The sequence below is a fragment of the Lepisosteus platostomus genome, chromosome 28, assembly GCF_059453375.1.
Source record: "Lepisosteus platostomus isolate fLepPlt1 chromosome 28, fLepPlt1.hap1, whole genome shotgun sequence".
NCBI classification, from domain to species: Eukaryota; Metazoa; Chordata; class Actinopteri; order Semionotiformes; family Lepisosteidae; genus Lepisosteus; species Lepisosteus platostomus.
The window spans coordinates 4,523,262-4,533,326 of record NC_142638.1 but is presented as its reverse complement, the minus strand read 5'-3'; the positions used below and the strand labels follow the sequence as shown (position 1 = coordinate 4,533,326).

Below are 10,065 nucleotides of genomic sequence, written 5' to 3'. Positions count from 1 at the left end.
AGGAAGCAATACATACCCTTTATTATTCTTCCTCTTTCTAATATTTCACTTATTTCGCAGTCTGTGTGTTTATGCCGGGGGGGCGGTAAATAATAATTAACCATCCAGGCGAATTTATTTTTACACAGCTACGCTGAGGTTCCGTTTTACTTTCCATTTCCTCGCCGACTCTCCTTGAACACTACTTAATAAAATTCGGCGTTAAAGAAAATAACAGAGATGGAGGGGGGGCGGATAAAACGAGCCTTTAGATGGGCCACGGCCTAACCTGCTGTTGAATTATTACAAAGCCATGCAAAACACATAGGCCGTCCCTCTCTCTCATGAATTATTACGTCTCCACCCCGCCGCCGAGCTCGTCAGCCCAGCAGCAGCAGCTGTAGCGCCCGGCGTCTCCCCGCTGGAAGAGCGTGTTTGTTATGAACCGACCCTCGTCCGCCAGCGACGGAGCTTTCAAACCTTGAAACCTTCTTCTTCCCCCGTGGCAATTTTCCTCACGGCCCCCTTTCGGCGCGGTATTCTGGCTCAGGTTAAGAGAGAGAGAGAGAGAAAAAACACACACAGCACAAACAGTTGGGCGCTGTTGGTTCTTAATTATATACCCGGGAATAGGAACTACAAACCCGGCTTTGAAGGAGAGGAGAGAGAACCGTTTCCTCGGACGGAAGAGACCAGAAATAGCACAAGGTAGGCAATAAATAATTCAGCAAGGTTGAGAGATTTGCTTTTCTTTCCCCTTCAACAAAATGCGGTAAGCACGTTGTGAAACGGACTTCGTGAATCTGTGTGCGTCTGTGTTGTCGCCACACAAGGCACAGATGCTCACGACCCGGTCCGGTTCGGAAGCTGCAGTGATCAGCGCTTGGCGGCTAACTGTATCATCACAGTACCAGCCCCAGGTGGGTTTATCCCTTGAAATGAGGTTAGGGTATTTTTGAAAACTTCGATTTTTTTGCTCTGTAAAGGAGAGAAGATATTGTATCCTCTCTTTATCTACCGGTGTTGATCACGGTATTGGTATTTCGGACGTTCAACCTTTTTCTTGTCGCCTGAGCCCACCACGGAGACGCGCGTATTTAGGCAAATATCAGCACGCAATTAACGTGCCATGTCGTTCATTATCCGCGTTAATTAATTAAATACACCCAATCATTGTGCTGTATGCGGACTTGGTTGAGAGCCTAAAACGCAGAAAGCTTTTTTAAATGTACTCTTGAGAGGAAAAATCAAGAAAATAAGATGTTTAATTTGGCGTGTGTGTCCCTTTTTATTTTACCGACGTTTTCCAACGTGTGGTATTAGTAGGCAAATGTGATGCAACGTGTAGATTTACCAGATTATCCGCTTTAGACTCCAAGTGCAGTAAATATAATAGGCGAGGCAGACTTTTCTCGATACTAAATAATTAAAATGTGGATACATCGGGTTTCTTCTGATATGTATTTAACGAGGAGCAGAGCAGCGAGGCCCATTATCTTGGTGGTGGCCGGAGTGAATTAGGCATGAATGTCACTCTCGTGTGGTTTATACGCCAGGTGAGACCGGAACTCGTGGGGGGTGGGGAGGTCAGTGCGCTGTCCCAGGTGCGGTTAAAAATAATGCGCGGCATAACGTGTATTATTAATAATATTGCTGGTGGTCGTATGTGAACCCTTTCTCTGTGGAGGTGTTTTTAAGACCGGCGGATAGTCGGGACCTAAACACGTTTTTTTTTAACATGAAAACAACACACGCAAATGTCAACAATGCATATTTAGCCAGACACGCAGTATAAAGTGTTGCAAGTCGAGCGTTTCTGTCCGCTTTGCTCAGCAACGACGCCACGGAGAAAACGACATGAAACAGGCCCGGTCAGGCAGTGTGTAGTTGTCGGGTTGTAACCCCTCTCTGTCGTTGTGAGTGGCAACACACGGGCGCACTTTGTTTGCTGAGTAACAATGGGGGGACATCTTCCAATTGCTGTCGGCTCTCTTTTTACTGGTGACCCAGCGCCGCGCCTCAGACTGGGGAGAAATAAGGAGACTGCGTGCGCTGGGAGTGAATCCAGTCATGCAGACAGTCACCGTGCCTAGAGGAGCTTAAACCCTCACACAAAGTAAAGCCATAAAGACGACCTGCTGTACCGCCTTCTCATAATGTGCTGGTACAGTCAGTCGTTTGGGTCAACGCTGTCATCGGGGTGCCACACAGTAATGAACATCGCAATATAGCTGGATTTATCCACGTTGTGGATGGGTACCTTCTCAGGTTTCCACAAGCTTGTGCCTTGCTGTCGGTTTGATAAGGATTAAGGATTTCTGGAAGGCCGGCAGCGCATTTAGTAGTATTGTGGGCCTGGAGGGTTTTTATTGGCGCGTCTTTTAAAGTTTTTTTTTTCTCTCGTCTAACCTTTCCCATTTAAACGACTGTATATGGTTCACATTGACATACTGCTCCTGCAGGTCTGCACGGACGGTCACAAATACCCGTTTTTAAGGACAGCCCTGTCGTATAAGGCATCTCTGTGGGATGTAGTTCAAATAAGAGGAGGATTAAACGAGTTTCAACCTGATGGATTTTAGTTGCCTGATGGGATTTGCCTGTGACTCGGGGGTCAGCACTCAGAGTGCCCTGAAAGAGTATCCTGGGTTCACTAATGGCCTCTGGATACACGGGACCTCAGATTTACACAACCAGAGCCCCCTGTCAGCCTGATGGGATCCTGGTTTAATGTTGACCACCGTTGTAAACGAATTGACAGGTCTTCCTGACTGTTCTGCAAAATGTAAAGGAGCATTAGGTTTAGTTAACATTTACATTGTACAGATGTACCATATAGGAGATTAGTTTGGCTTGATCTTGGCTTGCAGCAGAAGAGATGTGCCTGTTTTAATGCACACCCTTCGCTATATTGCTATATTTTTAAGACTACATTGCTATGTACTACACCTGTGCATGCGGTTTAATATACTGTATGGAGACTGTTTTGACCTCGGCATTCCCCGAGTTTCGTAACGTGGATAAAATCTAATTTTTTTTACCGGGCCTCCAGTTCTTACTGTATTAGAGCTATTGCAGTTTCACTGTAAGGAAGAGCAGTTCCCTGTAAGTGAGGTAGTTACCCCACAGCTTGGATCATAACCAAAGAAAAGAAAGTCAGAAGAATTTGTAATAAAGGAGCTTTATCAGATTATCCTCACTATGCAGTCCAGATTTTGGCTTACTTCCCTTCCATCTCCCTTAGCATTGATGTCAAGAGCAATAAATTCAGTACCTTAGAATAATATTAAGTTTTATTACTCCTGAAACATTCAATCAATCTTTAAATCCTTCGTTCATTTTGATTTTTTCTCAGTCTGGGCAGTATCGAACCTATAAGAACCTGTAATTTAAACTGCAGTGTCTTTAGATATACTGTATGGTCCAAGAGCCCCAAAGAGCTTAACGGTACAGAAAAAGGTCTTTTTTTTTTTGCTTTTGTAATGTGTACGTCTGGAAATGAAGTTATGATTTTGCCTAATACGTATGGGATTAGTGGGACTATCAATTTCAAGAACAGCCTCACTGAACAGTAACCTCATGTAAATCAGGCCGTGGTGTATTTACATTAGCCCTCATCTGTCCTTTCCAGGCACTTCCAAAGGACAGCTGTGTAAAACTTTGGTGCTCAGAACTGTATACAATAGTGGTGTAAAAGGCTAGGGGTCTGGTTCAAGGATCTTGTTGGTGATTAGCTTACTGTAGAAAATATGTGGCTCTTCAAGACACGTTTGCAGCACTAGGCCTGAGTGGCAGCAGTGTGGTGGTTGTGCGCTGAGCTGAGCATGTTGTGATGCAGAGGAAGACAGCATGGTAGCTGCTTCATGTAGCCTGGAGCAAGATCGTTCTGCTACCAGAACGTGAGCTTTAAAGGAACCATACCCCACATTTCGTCCCTTGATATTACAATAAGAGGTCAAAATACATTCTCATTTTTCTGGAGGTGGGGTTGATCTTTTATTTGGAACTGACTTGGTCAGTTCTTCTTCGGTCTGTGGTCAAACCTAAGCTATCAACCTTGAGAACGTACCGTCTCGTAGGGTGGAGAAGGTGCCGTGAAGTTATCAAGGATTACATTTTACCTGGCTTAGCCACTGGTAGGATCCAAAGGAGAAGGCTCTGCCTTTCCCCTTGGCCCACACCAGCAGCTGTTTGCATTACTGTGCTGTTCGACACCCTGCGTCCACCACGCACCTGGGAGCAAGGATTTTAGTTTCAGCTGCGGATCGGTTGTGACGAGATTTATGAAATGATATTACTGTTGATTGAATCGTATGAGTGACTGGATACCAGGTGAAATCAAGGTTGTTTTTGCTCCTTTGGGGTTTGAAGTGCAAAAACAAGTGTATTTTGGTGTATATTTTAACAAAAATAATTTTGCAGCTGGTCCCTGAAAGAGATGGCAGATAAGAGAGGGTGGTTATAGCGTGATAGTAGAGACTGTCCATTAATCAAACTTTTTCCGTTCAATTACTTCAGAACGGCGACCTTGATTGATCAATGGGCCTCAGCTGTTCTCCTCACTGGGAAGCTTTTCCCAGAGGCAAACTGACCTTGTGTTTTTGAGGTGGAGGTGTCACATTTGAAGAGCTGATGTTCATACAGGCTTCTTAAAAGAAATGTAAGCAGTGCCTTGACTGGGAGTCTTCTGCATCACAGCTGTTGAATTGAAGTGAAAACAGTGTCAGAAGGACAATTAGCAGCACTCTAAGGCAAACAAATTAAGAATGATGAAAGAAACACAGAGACAATGGCACCTGTTGTAGCAGTATAATGCAGAGGTAGTTATTCATTTTGAATCGCTTCCTGAAGAATAGTGAAGTGCCTTTTTATTGTGTTATTCTGATGCATAACTGAATTGATTCTCAAGGGAATAATATCAAAGAGCTCTGTTAATTTTATTGGCATTGCTGGCTCGTGGTGCTGAGGCCCCGGGTTCAATTCCTGATCTGGGGTGCTGTTAGTGTGGGGTGTATGTTCGTCCCCTATTCATGTGGGTTTTCATCAGGTGCTCCAGTTTCTTCTCAAAAAGTCCAGAGACTAGTGTCCTGTCCAGGGTGTATCCTGCCTTGTGCCTGCTGCTTGCTGGAATAGACCCCGAATGGGATAAAGCAGTTAGGAAATAGTTTAGTACAAACATCCATGCATCCAAGAGATCTAAATGAAAGATCAGATTTGTGATACAATTTTGTTTTTGCTCTGTGTGAGTTTTCTGCTAGCTGCAGTTTTGTAGCGTTTTGCTGAGACCGCGAAGCACAGGCACAGCAGAGCGCCGGTTGTGTGGATCTGTCTAGCACAGTTCCCCACGCTTGTGAGACCTCTTCCCAGCACTCCTGATGGTGTCAAGATAGGGTTTTTGCTTAACCCTCTCCAGGAAGAGCATTGGCATTGCAAAACCAGCCAAGGTGTGCACTGTCTGGGTCTGTGCTAGATCATAAAAAGAGGGATTATTGACAACTCATCTGTTTGTGGTTGCCACCCTTACTGGATACTAGAAGATAGCACTCTCAGGTCTTACCAGGAGAAATTCGGAACAGTAGCGTATGTTCAGCTGTGCAGCCTCAGGGAACTCCTTTGTGGTAAATCCTGTGCTTTTATTGTGGAAAACAGGATTGTCTGCAGAATAGAAGAAGCCACTGTGTTATTAGCAGTTAATTCACATTCACCTTCTCTCTCTTTCCTCCCATCCCTCGGTGTTTCAACTTTACATATTGAGGAAGTACATGTTATGGGCAACAAAGGTGTACCTAGGTTTTGGAAATAGAACTTCTCACAGATCAGTTTTATTTTCCTGCCTGTGCAAATGTTCTGCGTTTTCCCCTCCTTGCACTCTATACATGCACGCAGCCTCTTATTGAAGTATGATAGGATTGTGAAGCCACATGCTCGGCTTGGCAGGCTCTGCGCTGGAGTGAGGTGTGCTGGTACAGCTCCACGCCACCCCTTTGTTCTCCAGCCAGCAGCAGCTCGATCGCTGGCCCTCCTCCCCCTTTGGAATTTCATCAAATAAAAACCCTTTCAGATTAAAAACCACCCAGTCCCTTCTGCGATCACAGAAACATCCTGTGCTTTTGCTAGTTTTTTTTTTTTTTTTTATCCGAGTCTTGTCCTGGATCCCAAATGTGCACTTCACAAGCCATCTGCCTGCAATAAGTGGCAAACTCTCTGTCTGGGAGCCCAGGCCGGCTCACCACTCGCTGAAGTCTTTCTGACTGATTGTGACCTGGTTTTCCCTGAAAGGGAAACAACAGCGTGCATCTAGTTCCTGCTAGCCCGCAGCAGAGCAGGTACTCCGCGCTGCGCCTGTTCTAACCAGCACAACTGCAGAGCAGGACTGTGAGCTCATCCTCTGACGATCACGCCGTGCTGCGATCCGTGACGTCTTTTGGAAGGTGTCCTGAGCAGGTCTGCTGAAAGGGCTTGCCAGTTTACCTTGAGAGGGAGCTGTCCAGAACTGGTCTGCCTCTGTTTTTGTATTTACATGTCCCCTGGCAGGCAGCCATCATCAGCCGCATTCCCCTCCTAATCATGTTTTATCTGCTGGTAATGTGCCTCGGTTAAATAAAGCCTATTACGCCCGATGAGTGACTGTGGTGAGTTTAGTCATGTTGAAGGATGTTGAACAAGTAAAAGCTTTTTTTTTTTTCTTGGCTTTTACGGCGAATTTGTACGCATTGATGCAGCTGAAGCAGTCGGAGTGGAGTACTTTTCTCAAAGACGCAACGGCAGACGCCCTACCTTGGGCTTGAACCCCCCACCTTCCAGTTAAAGCTCCAGAGCCCCCAACAGTTACCCCACGCCTGCGAGATGGTCGAAGCGTGCGGTGCTCTGCCTCTGCCCTTGTTAGTGCAGCTCGTAGCGGAAAAGCAGGCGATGGAACAGCTGCCCAGGGCTGGGGTGTGTCAGATGGACACTTGACCCCTCCCTCCCCCCTCTGCCCCCTCCTGCCTGTTCCTGTGATCAGCACTTCCTGTCCTTCAGGGAAGCTTCCTCAGTTGCCATGGAGATCCTTGTTTATTCTGGGCGCGTCAATGGCGCTCAGACACTGAAATAACATGCAGGTGGATCCATAACGTGGAGCATCTTCTGTTGTCTGAACTGAGTATTTCTATTCATGTCTTTCCAACGTCTGCCCATCTGTTAGAAAGCGAACGTAGCACACGAGCTGGGCTGCGCTTTTCTGTCCTTAAAAATCATCGACGGGGGTTTTTCTCCCCATTCCTGCTCTCACTGTTCTTATCTCTCGAAAGAGCGACGCCAGACCTTCCACATTTCCGAAGTTCCAGTTGTTTAACTTGTTCCAGCCGATGGAGAGCAGATGAGGGGGGCTGTGAGTGAAGGGAGAGGCAGGGAAAGGGCACATTCTCCTAAATTTGCTTCTCTTCAAATGCTACTGTAGGCAATGTTTAATTGCTTGTCAGCTCGAAGCAACCCTTGCAATTAATTAAAAAAATTATAATGAATCGGGAAAATTACTTTCTCTGGGACCACACAAGAATTAATGTGCACGTATCTGGCTAAGCTGTGTTTTTGGAGGAAGAGAGAGAATATGTAGCGCATGGCCAAAGAGCCAAATAGATTTGTCCTGTTATTCTGTACATAACATCTTAGGATGTAGGATAAGTGCAGCATTCAGAGGAACCAAAAATGATCATCTGAGACTCGGTAGTTGGATTTGAATTGTCAAGTCTTGATACCGTTTCAAAAATCTCTACATAAAACCAGGGAAGCTGTAATTTTTCTAGCCTGAGCTCCAACTTGGAGTGCTGTAGGTGATTCTGAATGTTAGTCATATAGAAAATGGAGAAACATGGCCGGTGCAGCTGTTTTCCTTCATCATTTTTAATTCATTTTGCAAATTGTAATGGATCTAGCATCTTAAAATAAGAATTGTGAAAAGTGCAGTACAACGCAAAATATAATGACTTGGCCTTTGGAGTAGGGCTTGAAATTCAGGCATCTAGGGTGGTTATTAGTGCCACGAAATCTCCCAAAGCACTCTGTAATTAAGAGAGAGAGACCTGTCCATGCAGTGAAATGTTGTAAAAAGATCTTCAGTTCTGTTGACTGGGGTGTGCTGTAAAACTGAATTTCAATAAGTTGTTAATTGGCTGTTTTTGCTAAACCTTGTATCTGTGGACAGTAATAGCACAGGGTTTTTTTGAGAAGTCCTCTTTATACTGATTTGGAAATAAAGGTACATCTTTAGCAGAGGGGAGTGAATCCACACCCACCCACTGAAGCTGTCGTCAGACCTGTGACCCCCTGCCCCCTTCAGTGTGACCGCCCCCCCCCAGGACAGGACAGGGGGTGAAGCTGCAGCACTGCGTATCGGCCGCTCTGGTGCTGTAAAGTGTGTGGCTCAGAGAGAAGGGGGATTCCTTGCTGTCTTGATCTGCCCTGAAGGAATGCAAACAGACACAAGCAGTAAACTAGCTCTTTTGTTCCACTACAGCCCCGACCAGTCGGAGTGCAGTTGGGGGAGTCTTGCTCCTTTGGCTCAGCGGCTGTTTGACCCCTTTTTTCTTTGTCACAGCCTGAGCTGCTCTGCCAGTGGAGCTGCCGCCTGGACGTGTGTCTCCCCGATGCCCAGCCCTCCAGATTCCGAGTGTTTGTGATCCTCGGCTGGATTCGGAAGGGCGGCATAAACGCAGGGCGCCTTTATAGTTTTTGTCGTGCACTGGAATGATTACTTCTGCGGTTTCCATCCATGGAGGAAAGGAAAATCCATCAGAAGTAGGAAGAATGTTTGTGTAAGCGAGTGCCCAATGCTTTAAATGTGGCGCTGTAGAACCACACATGAATAGAATCAGCCTTGATGTGGGGATATGTTCATGTGTAACAAAATACAAGCACACGAGAGACATCTGGTTCTGTCAGTGTCATGTAGAGCATTGTGACCATGTTTCTACCATGGGTGTGAGTAAATTGAGGGACAGCTGGGAATTCCACAGGTTTATTTCGTTTTATGAAGATGTGAGTCGGGGGATGATTTTTGCTGGGTTATAGTTAGTTGATTTTTTTTTCTGTGCTCTGAAGTGCTGGTGCAAGCAGCCAATTGGCGCAAATGGGAATCCTGTAGATCCTCTGGGTGGATTCCGTATAACGTGAGCTCCAGGTGGTCACAGCCTGGAGGTCTGAACTGGCCCCTCTTTAAACGGACGCAGTGCCTTGTGGTGGGTTCAACACCCCTTCCCTGTTTCTCTCCGGCCTCCAGTCTCCATTCCCTTATTCTCCTTCACAATCCATTAGGTTCTCATGTGTCTGCAGAGCATCAGCTGAAAAAGAAAGTAGTGCAAACTACTAACAGAGTTTATCGGGAGAAACTGCAGATACAGTAAATGCCTTAATTCTTTTAGGCAGCCAGATCTGATCACCACTGCTCTCAGATCCCAGTGCCTCTGGGCTGGGAGTCTGTTTACTTGGTTACACCACTTCCAGAGTTTAAAATGAAAATGCGTCCTTCCACAATAACACGAGCATCTCTCACGCTTCCCTCAAAACAGCGGGGCTTGTTTGTTTGTAGCATAATAACGTGCAGAACAGTGGGCCAGGCTGAGTTACCAGATCGTGATGTATTGGAGTATCCTGTTTGTCTGAGGTTGGAATTACGCTGACCTGGCGAAATGAGAATGCACAGCACACTTTCAATACGCAGAGCTTTTTATATTCCAGTGACTAAGCAGCTGGGCAAAGTTTAATGAGAAGAGCTGGTTCTGTGCTTTGGGCAGCATTGTCTTTATCTGTCGCGGAGGCACAGTATCGTATCTGAAGGTGAACTCTTGCATTGCTGCTCCGCGCTGCGTTTGGACTCCGGGGTCACTCTGAGTGCGGCCTTCCTCAAGTGGGCCCAGGAGTGATGGCAGTGAGGTTAAATAAAAATAAAGCAACACTGGCCTGTTCAAAAGGACAGTAAAATGGAGTGTGAGACAGATTAAGGAGACCCTGGAAAGCAGAAAGGGTGCCTGGCTTTTTTTTTTTCCTTGAACAAAGCACAAAAGAAGAGCAGGTCTGGTGTATCCAATCAATCTGCCATTCATAGCCACC

General features: G+C 46.0%; 1 protein-coding gene across 4 annotated transcripts in view; it reads left to right on the top strand.

The window, feature by feature from the left end:
- Positions 1-306: 306 nt before the first annotated feature.
- LOC148638614 (protein TANC2-like) overlaps positions 307-10,065 on the top strand; it is a 224,060-nt gene continuing 214,301 nt past the window's right edge. For 2 of the 4 annotated variants that reach the window (XM_088622754.1, XM_088622753.1), the window contains exon 1: positions 310-687. The gene's annotated coding sequence lies outside the window, so the exon portion shown is untranslated. Of the gene's footprint in view, positions 688-8,554; positions 8,772-10,065 lie in introns of all 4 variants that reach the window. The other 2 variants (XM_088622750.1, XM_088622749.1) reach the window with 2 other exon arrangements.